At 43.4% G+C, this 10,952-nt stretch overlaps 1 long non-coding RNA gene across 1 annotated transcript; it reads left to right on the top strand.

Moving 5' to 3' along the window:
• The first annotated feature begins 141 nt into the window (after positions 1–141).
• LOC105610170 (uncharacterized) lies at positions 142–10,478 on the top strand. The gene is made up of 2 exons (XR_009595577.1): positions 142–5,230; positions 5,662–10,478. It is a non-coding gene; the product is annotated as an uncharacterized LOC105610170 (long non-coding RNA).
• Positions 10,479–10,952: the final 474 nt, after the last annotated feature.

The following is a 10,952-nucleotide window of genomic DNA, read 5'->3' as shown; positions in this document are numbered from 1 at the left end:
GCTGGAAAGAAGGCGCATAGGGCGGAGCTAGCTCGGGCGTGGAATTTTCCAGGGCACGCGCCCTCCGCCAAGTGTGAAAGGCGCGAACGCGCACGTACGCGTTCCGGAGGGAGCGAGGGTGGAGTTGGGCTGCGCAAGCGCAGTACGATGGCGTTGTGGGTAGGGTGGAAGCACGGTTGTCACGCGCCCGGCGGAGAGCGTGGAGCTACAACTGCGCCTGCGCACCAAGGTTTCTGACGGTCAGGAGCTACTGCATTCCAGGTTTGGGACAGAGCTGGACCTTTTTTCCATTCCGTAAAGAACGAAAAGGTGTTTCCCTTCTGAGACAAGTGTTTTCTTCAGTGCCTACTTGGATCTTAGAAAGGACGAAAATGGCTAGCTTCTGGGTCTGTATCCCATATGGTGGGTGACCTTAACCAGAGCTCTTATTTTCCCAGTCTATACCGTCAGAAGAATATCCTATCGAATTAAGGCAATTAATGACAACTATGTTTATTGAAGCAAAAAACACGTGGACTGACAAAAGCATTTGTTTGCCATTTAGGGACAGAGGCACAGGTTTTGTTAACAAAAAATGACATACTTAGAAATCATTTACCAGATGCTAGGCAATTTTCCGAGTATTTTATATATTTTAACTCAATCCTCATCACAAACAAGAGTAATATTGTATATAACAACAAGATGTGCCGCCTCAAAATTAAGTACGTAATTTATTTAAGGTCACACAGCTGATAATTGGCAGAACTGGGATTCAAGTTTAAGCAGTCTGACTCCAGAACCCATGCACTGACTACTGTACTGTATTTCTTAACATTAAGTGGTTAAAGGATTCATGTTGTTGGGATCATCCTGGAAAATCCAGTACTGTAACCATAGGTAAATAATAAGCACTTTGCGTACTTACCCTTAGGTTTTTATCTCATTCTGCCAGTTAATGTTTATTGAACACTTACCTATGGTATTTTGCAATGAGTTGGGATCTATGAGCTGTACAATTGCTACAAAGGTCCAAGTAAAATGCTAACAACTGTCAAAGGAAAGGGAGATTACTTTTGGATTTGGGGTTCTGATGTTTTAAATCTCGACTTTTTGACTATACTGTGTACACACACACACACACATTTTTTGCTTGTGGGATCTTAGTTCCCCAACCAGGGATTGAGCTCATGCTGTCTGCAGTGGAAGCACAGTCTTAACCACTGGACTGCCAGGAAAGTACCTATATAGTCTTCAAAGCCAAGGATTTTCTCACAAGTCTTAGCCATAGCCTTGAACCTATAGCATGACACATTAACAGTGACATGCAGTGTTATATGTATATGCTAAAGAATATATTAAGCATTTAAGTGAGATACATTTATTTCTTAACAAAGTCCTATAGAACATGAATTGGTTTTTTTTAACTGGTTTTCCTGAAAAGTGAGGAAACCCCACTCCATGATGAGTGGTTATTAATGCAGAACATTGATACAGTCTTTCTGGAATTGTCTGCTTCACTGTAGAGTCTTATGTTTGTCTCACATGGTAGCCAACACATCCTAGATTGTCTCCGCCTTCCCTGTGGTCAGTTTCTCAGGGAACACAAACTTGTTCATATCAACCTGTATGAAATAATAAGGGGAGTCAATTGCTCTTAATTCATTCTGAGATCAGCTGTAAGTGGGTTCTATAGCTGCTGTTTGGAGAATTCATATTATCTTCCTGTCTCATTAACTGCATGGAAAATTGGGAGCTGTCTACCTGGGGATGTTAACATGAAAAGGATACTTCTTAATTCCACAAACATAGAAGTTCACACTACAGAAAAATCAAGATAAGAACAAGAAAAGGAAACTCATTTTGTAATTAGAGGAAGGAATAAGGTTAGGGGCTCAGCCTTGCAAATAAACAGTCTTGCACATAGTAGACACTCAAATATTTATTCATTAAGTGGATCATGGGAAAAAATAAGTGAATCAGTAGAATCCCAGATAAACTATCATGCTGCTGCTGCTAAGTCGCTTCAGTCGTGTCCACCAGGCTCTGCCGTCATTGAGATTCTCCAGGCAAGAACGCTAGAGTGGGTTGCCATTTCCTTCTCCAATGCATGAAAGTGAAAAGTGAAAGTGAAGTCACTCAGTCGTGTCCGACTCTTTGCGACCCCGTGGACTGCAGCCCACCAGGCCCCTCCGTCCATGGGATTTTCCAGGCGAGAGTACTGGAGTGGGGTGCCATTGCCTTCTCCGAAACTATCATGAGGCAGAGGCAAAGTTGATTTCTGTGTTTCCCCAAATACAGGGAGTTCCTGGGACCACTCATTGTCTTATTCTAAATGGATCCAAAGAGGATGGGATGTCCCATGAGCAGTGGGACATACACTGTGCCTGCATCCCCCCCAGACCACCACACTGGCAGATAATGTTAAAGATTGGAACTTCTGAAATTCTGCCTGGTAGACCTACATTCTGGTCTTCCCTGCTGTCTCAGTGGGTAGAGAATCTGCTTGCCAATGCAGGAGACGTGGGTTTGATCCCCGGGTCAGGAAGATTCCCTGAAGAAGGAAATGGCAACCCACTCTAGTATTCTTGGCCAGGAAAATCCCATGGACAGAGAAGCCCTACAGTCTGCAGTTCATGGAGTCACAAAGAGTCAGACACGACTTGGCGACTAAACACCAACCTACTTTCCAGGAGAAGCACTGGTGATTTGAACAAGGAAAATACTTCTGGAGAATTGGAAGAATCTGATTATAATATGTTTATTGATTACAGTAAACAATATGACACTTGGATTGAAGTGAGCAGTAGGCTTGCCCTGTGTTTATACTGTATTTCCCTCCCTTGGATGAGAGCATGAAGAGCAAAGGAAATGAATTGTCCAAGGTAAGGTGACATAGAAACCACGACTTCTAACTTTCTAAGAAATGGTCTCAACCGATCTTTAGCTAACGTTAGCAGAGTTTTTACGTCACTTGGAGAGTTGACAAGGCTCTTTTATAATGGTGCCTGAGTGTACATCTTAGTTCCACCTCTTTTCCTCACTATAGAAAAGGAGTAATTAAGTGCCTAACTCATAGAATTGTTACTAACTTAGTAAATGAGTTAATACACGTCCTGCTCTGGTTAGTTAGAGGAACTGCTTCCAAGCCCCATCATAGCCGTGGAAGGGATAGATGGAGCCTAGCAGGGTCCTGGTAAGTGGAACTGCTCCTTGTGCTGACACAGATAGTATCAGTGGTCCCAGATTCCACCCCAGTGCAGTGTCCCTAAAGCAAAAGAGCCCATAACCTGGATATGAATTGGAAATCCTCAGGAAGCCTTATGTGTGTTAGGTCTCTTGCTAGGGAAAAGCGAAAAGCTTATGTTAAAGCTAAAACCATCAAAATGTAGATTGTTTCCATACCCCAAAGTGATGCCTTATTTCTGTGCTGCATGACTTGCTTCTCCTCGCTCTGCTGCCTCATCCATCCTTCCATTCATCCCTGCAGCTGAAGACAAAGGCTTTCTCCTTTATCTTTTTCTGCCTGCCTCAGACTCTTTGTTTCTAAAGGTATGTTTAGGAAGAGATACTGCTCGTCCTGGCTCAGCCAGAACAGAAGCCAATGCATCCTGCTGTTCAAGTGAGGTCTCAAGTTAATCCCTCCCCTCTTCTTGCTCCACTTTCACCCCAGCTGGCTAAATCAAGCGATAATCCTGAAAGGGAATTTCAGGCTATTTGTGACTTCCCCACTCCGCTCCCTACCCGCCACGTTCAGGGAGGAGAGAGCAAAGCCCCTGGATCAGAGTAATCTGTTTCTAACCCAGTTCCATTCCCAGGGATTACCTCTGCAGGAGGAGAGAGACAGGAATAAATCTGACATCTTGGCACTGGGAGCTTGCGGAAGAAGCTCCAGCAGTGCCTGCAGAGTGTGGGCATGAGGCTCAGGAGCCTGGGAGCTTGTTCTCATAGGCTGGGTTCCCAACAAACAGAAAGTGTGATATAATGGAATGGTTTGGGAGGCAGGAAACATGGGTTCTAGTCTCACCATTGCTGACATTAACTTCCTTGTGGCCTTGGGAGTCACTTCATATCCCTGATTGCTAATTTTCCCCATTAAAAAAAAATAGCACTCCAGAGTCCTAAAAACCTACAGCCCCTACTGATGTGTGGCGGTGGTTTAGTTGCTAAGTCATGTCCGACTCTTGCGACGCCATAGACTGTAGCCCACTCCATGGGATTTCTCAGGCAAGAATACTAGAGTGTTCTGCCATTTCCTTCTCCAGGAGATCTTCCCTACCCAGGGATCAAACTCAGTCTCCTGAACTGCAGGCGGATTCTTTACTGACAGAGAGCCACCAGGGTTGAGCGCCTATTAATAATGCATAAAGGCCTGACAAAGACTCCCTTTAGGGACCCTTGTGAACCAATTGCTCAACATACCTTCCCTCTGGTCTTTGTTCTTTCCTTTACCGTCTATGCACCCTGACATATGAACATGTATCTCCTACCTGGCCATTCTTTGGGGATGCTCTCCAGTTCCAGCTCTTTGGGGTGGAAGCTGTGTGAATGCAGGAAACTTCCACTAGAGGGTACCACGGTTTCACTGGCATCTCCGATCACAAAGAGGCCTATGCAAACCCAACAGTTACAGGGTTTTCTTAGTACTTACATTCAGAGATTAAGAGATCTCCATTCACTATTCCTTACCTGGTCTGCTTCTTACTGTTCCTGGAAGGCTTAAAAAGTCTCTACTCTTGACATTATTTTGATTTAATTTGACATCAAATCAAAGGCATTTTGCTATAGTGGAATTCAACTGGCTGGGTCCGCTACTTCGGAATTCTATGGGCACATTATTTAACTCTTCTGAGGCCCAGTGTACCCATCTGTGAAATAGGGATAATAAAATTTATCATTTTAAATAACAAAATTTACCATGTAGGGCTCTAGTCAACACTAAATGAAATCCTATATGAAAGCTTGTGACTGGTACACAGTAGGTACATAAAATTGTGTCTTAACTAGCGGAGAGTCCTCAGAATTGCCACAAACAGGGAATGGTGTTGAGGAAAGAAAGATGAATTTTTGAAAGCCGAGTATACCTCCAAACAAGAAATGTGATTATTGCCATTTTGCTCTTAAGTCTTACAGGTTTCCAGGCTTGTGCTTCTTGGTCCTGCTCAGCCTCAGCCCTCGTTCCTATTCTGTTCTCTGTATCAGCCCAGCCATAGCACTCTTCTGCCTTTTTCTCATCTTGATTTCCTTGGAGGTGAGTTTAGTTTCTGCTTCCTCCTCACTTCCTTGACAAAAAGTCCTTTGTATTTTGCCCTGCGTTTTCTGAAGAGCCACCTCTCCACCTGGTTCTGTTCTTCCCTTCTCATCTCTCCTATAGTCACTTCTGGGGTGGAATGTGCCATCTGTTTCTGAGACTGAGCAGAAGTTTGGGAAAGAGGGAGGGTGAGCATGTCAGGGCTTGCGTGTCAGCAGACACGTTACAGCTGCAGGGCAAACCAGGGTGAAACCGCAAGCCAGAGGCCCCAGGGCAGGCAGCAGTAAGGCCCGCCCCTCAGCTCCTCTCTCATCTCTCACCCCAGAGGTTTCCTGGCAGGAGTGGGAGAGGTTGGTATCGAGTCCTTGAGCCCTGACTCATTCCCTGACCTAGTTGGGTGTTACCCAGTTATCTCCCAAACCTTTCTCCAGAGGCCTTTACAACACAACAGTGTCATCCCAGAAAACAGAAGAAGCAAGCGCACCACCTGTGAACTCCATGCCCATCTGAAGATCTGAACAACAAATAAGTTTGCTGTCCTCATGGCTTTATATACCACCCAGGAGGTTACACTGGTTATAAAGTAAACAAAATCATCTCACCCTGAGAAATCGGCTATTTTCCAGATTGCTTTACAGAAATAATCATGTTCAACTTTCTCCAGAGAGAATAAAATTGTGATTTTATTTTTCTTGGGCAGGGGAAGGGGCTGGGGTAAGGGTGGACGAGGACTGGAACACTGAGCCAGGAAGTGACTGGCTGTTATCACAAAATGAGTCAGGATTCTATATAGGGACTAACTCAGGTCTCCTAACCCCACCCCAAATTCCATTCTCTTTGCCTCAGTCTAGTTACTTTTGGACTTTTGTAATGTTCCAGGTTTTCTGGACCCTCACAGAAGTTCTTAAAATCTCCAAGATTCCTGAGAGCTTAATAGGAGCTTCTAGACCTCATACATGTCCCTCTCACTGTTTGTCCTGTGGAAATGCGAGTTGTATGTCTGTTTCCTCCTCAACAGACTGTTGAAAACACTTCAGAGTTATTTAAGATTCACAGACCAATGTAGTAAGTTGTCTGTGTGAGCTGAGATCTTGGAGACAGGAGATTCCATTTTTAAATCATTCGTTTGTGTTCACCTATTACTGTCCTCTGCCACCATGCTAGTGGATGCTGACGATTATTTCCTTACCTCCCCTTTATACAAAGGTCCCAGTCACTCCTTCACTAGGGTCATGCTTCCTAAAGACAGGAGCTGGTTTCCAAGAAAGCAGATTTTCGCTTTATCCTTTGGCAGAGAGAATGGAGTCGTTGCACACAGGCCAGAACATTCTTTCTGCCAGAGCTTCCCATCTGGAAGAAAAGAGGAAAAGAGTTTCAGAGTTTCCATAAGGTCTGCCTAAAAAAGAGGAGGAAGGAATAGTGAGCCCTCTGGAGAGAAGATGAAAGCTACAGGGCTGGAACCCCAAGTTCCGTTGTCTGGAAAGAATATCAGATTCTGCAGGCCTGAAACCCTGACCTGGCAGCTCCTACCTTCCCCTTCCTCCTAACCCTTAGCCAGGATTTATTCTGATCCCCATTCCTTTAACTTTTCACATGTATTTATCTGTCTTTATCTGTCTTGCCTATTCCATCTCAGAATTTTCCCTCTATTCTTTGTTCTTTATGTCCTTCCCTGCCAGTTTTGTGCTCTCCCTATGGGTGACTCTAAAATACTCCTAGACTACTTCTTAATGCATCTCACAAAAATAAGATTGAAGCATTAGAAGGAACTTTCTCACCACCTGTGATACACGGAAGGACTTCAGTGGGTCCAGAGAGCCTCTGAAATTGAATGCTGCTTTAATGCATATATGCATCTTTCTGGAAGAAGGCCCAGAGCTCCTATCAAGTTCTCAGATCTTCCATTCAGATCCCTGCCTCTTGACCCTGTAGTTCAGTGTGTTTCAGTTGTAAAGCTGAGAACCCAAGTTAATTTTGGAAACTAGAATAATTCTATTTTTTAAAATGAAAAAAATAGAAAATATCAATGTGTATCACAGGTAGTAAGGACACTAGTTTTGATTAACATGATTCAAACTGCATTTGTATGATAATTTTTTATATATAAAATCAAAACATCTAATCTCATTCATTTCATGAATATTTATTGAGTTACCATAGATATTGCTCTGATCACTGGGAATATGGAAAATGAAAGAGACATTTATGGTCCACAAGCGGCTCGCATTTAGTAGGAAAGAGAGAAGTACACAAAAACATTGCAAAAGTATATTAAGTCCCATTGCAGAAGTAAGCACAGGGAACAGGGTATGAAAGAGAGTATGGGACTTCCCTGGTGGCACAGTGGCTAGGAATCCACCTGCCAATGCAGAGGACATGGGTTCGATTCCTGGTCCAGGAAGATTCCACGTGTCTCGAGCAAATAAGAGCCCATGTGTCACAACTAGTGAAGCCCACGCTCCTAGACCATGTACCCCACAACAAGAGAAGCCACCAGAGTGAGAAGCCTGCGCAGCACAACGAAAAGTAGCCCCGCTCACTACAACTAAAGAAAGCCTGAGTGCAGCAGCAAAGACCCAGCGTGACCAAAAATGAATAAATAAGAGTATGACACATTGTTTAGAGTCCAGGTGGGGCCATGCCTGGGTAGTGTGTGGAGAGATGAGTAAGAATTTGCAGGATACATAGTAAGAAGATGAGCAATTCGAGGCAAGGGGACTGACGTGCACAAAGACACAGCAGTGTAAGACAACACAAGGATGGCCAGGGTTGCTGTCAAAGTGGTCTCGTGTGTAGTCCCTGTACTGTGGAGAGGTTGGATACTTAGGCTAGATCATGGAGAGTCTCCCACTAAATACAGAAATGCTTAATATTCCTAACAGACAGCTCTGCCTGGGCTCCTTCAATGAGATAGAACCGAGAATTTTGTGAAGCGGCTCATTGTATTCTTGAGCATCTGATTGTGACAAATTCCTTCCTGTACTGATGTAATTGATTCCCCTGTTCAACCATTGATTCTCATTTACCTTCTGCAGCATAGCAAAAGGAGTTGACATCGCCTTCTGTTAGGTTGAAACAAATGAAGTTGCGCTTTTATAAATCAAGATAGTAGGATGGTTGGCAATTTCATGTTGTTAGCCTGTGCTTGAAAAAGGCCAGTTATTTGAGGACAGTTACTATTTATCTACCTTGCTCTTCTCTTCCCAATATCTAATATCTTTGCTGCTGCTGCTGCTAAGTCGCTTCAGTCATGTCCGACTCTGTGCGACCCCATAGACGGCAGCCCACTAGGCTCCTCTGTTCCTGGGATTCTCCAGGCAAGAATACTGAAGTGGGTTGCCATTTCCTTCTCCCATGCATAAAAGTGAAAAGTGAAAGTAAAGTCGCTCAGTCATGCCCGACCCTTAGCAGCCCCATGGACTGCAGCCTACCAGGCTCCTCTGTCCATGGGATTTTCCAGGCAAGAGTACTGGAGTGGGGTGCCATTGCCTAATATCTTTAAACTCCATCAAATTCTTCCTTACTTGGGAAGTTACTAGATCCTTTTTCAACCTGATCTCTCCCTGGACATACACTGATTCATCTTTTTTTTTTTAATAGTCACTCATTTATTTATTTAGTTTGGCTGTGCCCGGTACTTGTGGCACATGCGGTCTTTGATCTTCCTTGTGGCATGCAGGATCTTGAGTTGTGGTATTTGAACTCTTAATTGTGGCATGTGGGATCTAGTTCCCTGACCAGGAGCTGAACCTGGGCCCCCTACATTAGGAACACAGAGTCTTAGCCGCTAGACCAAAAAAGGGAAGCCCCCATCAATATCTTTTTAACCATGAGGTACCCAAAACTGGTCAGTTTAAAGCACAGTGACACTGTTCTCTCTTTTGATCTGACATTGTGTCTTTTCATGAAACTGAGACTACATTGGGTTTGGTGAGTCCTAAATCTTTTTCACATAAAATGCTGTCAAGGCAGCCCCAATCCTTCCTATACAATTGATTTTTCTTGGCTGCACCACCCAGCATGCAGGATCTTAGTTCCTTTATCAGGGATAAAACCCATGCCTCCTGCAGTGCAAGCTGAGAGTCTTACCCATTGGACAGCCAGGGAAGTCCCCTACATCTGGAGTTTTATTTTATCCTTGTCAAGTTTCATTTTCTTGATTTTGGCATTTTGTTCTAATCTGTCAGGATGAGTTTATTTTAAAACATTTTTAATTGAAGGATAGTTGATTTGCAAGGTTTCAGGTGTACAGCAATTCAGTTATACATATATTTCTCTTCCATTATAAATTATTACAAGATACTGAGTATAGCTCTCTGTGCATGTCCTTGTTCTTCCCTATTTTACATATAGTACTTTGTTCATTTATCCCTCCCCACCTTTTGCCTTTGCTAACCATGAATTTGTCTTCTATATCTGTGAGTCTATTTCTGTTTCGTAAATAAGTTCACTTGCATCATTTCTTTTCAGATTTCATATATAAGTAGTATCATATGATATTTATCAGTCTAAGATAATTTTAAATCTCGCTTCTAACTGCTGAACCTGCCCCCTGCAACTAGACATTCCATGCATCACCACGAAAGATCCCGCATAATGAAAGGAAGATCCTGCATGACACAACTAAGGCCCCACGCAGCCAAATAAATATTTATAAAAATAAATCTTGCTTCTATCATCCATTCTATTATCTTTCCCAGCTAGATCACTATCTAAGCTGCTGATTTTAAAAATATCTAATACACCAGTGATTCCTTCATGGATCACAGCCTTGTCCTGGTGAAGGGGCTTGTGCAATTCAAGCTATGAGCCATGCCGTGCAGGGCCCCTAACACTGATGGATCATAGTGGAGAGTTCTGACAAAATGTGATCCGCTGGAGGAGGGGATGGCAAAACATTCCAGTATTCTTGCTGTGAGACCCCATGAACAGTATGAAAATGCAAAAAGATACGACACTGATTATACAGTGGAGGTGATGAATCCATTCAAGGGATAGATCTGATAGAGTGCCTGAAGAACTATGGATAGTTCATAACACTATACAGGAAACAGTGACCAAAACCATCCCAAAGAAAAAGAAATTCAAGAAGGCAGAGAGGTTGTCTGAGGAGGCTTTACAAATAGCTGAGGAAAGAAGAGAAGTAAAAAGGGAGGAAGGAAAAGATAATACCCCACTGAATGCAGAGTTTCTGAGAATAGTAAGGATAGATAAGAAGACCTTCTTAAATGAACAATGCAAAGAAAAAGAGGAAAACAGTAGAATGAGAAAGACTAGATACGTCTTCAAGAAAATTGGAACATCAAGGGAACAGTAAAGGACAGAAACAGTAGGGACCTAACAGAGGCAGAAGAGATTAAGAAGAGGTGGCAAGAATACACAGAAGAACCACACAAAAAAGGTCTTAATGACCAGGATAACCACGATGGTGTGGTCACTCACCTGGAGCCCGGCATCCTGGAATGTGAAGTCAAGTGGGCCTTAGGAAGCATTACTACAAACAAAGCTAGTGGGGGTGATGTAATTCCAGCTGAGCTATTTCAAATCCTAAAAGATGATGCTGTTCAAGTGCTGCCCTCAATATGTCAGCAAATTTGGGAAACTCAGCTGTGGCCACAGGGCTGGAAAAGCTTAGTTTTCATTCCAATCCCAAAGAAGAGCAATGCTGAAGAATGTACAAACTACTGAACGTACAAGCTTCGCTCATCTCACATGCTAGTAA

This window comes from Ovis aries, chromosome 11, assembly GCF_016772045.2.
Source record: "Ovis aries strain OAR_USU_Benz2616 breed Rambouillet chromosome 11, ARS-UI_Ramb_v3.0, whole genome shotgun sequence".
Taxonomy (NCBI): domain Eukaryota; kingdom Metazoa; phylum Chordata; class Mammalia; order Artiodactyla; family Bovidae; genus Ovis; species Ovis aries.
This window is presented reverse-complemented; position numbering and strand designations above follow the sequence as displayed.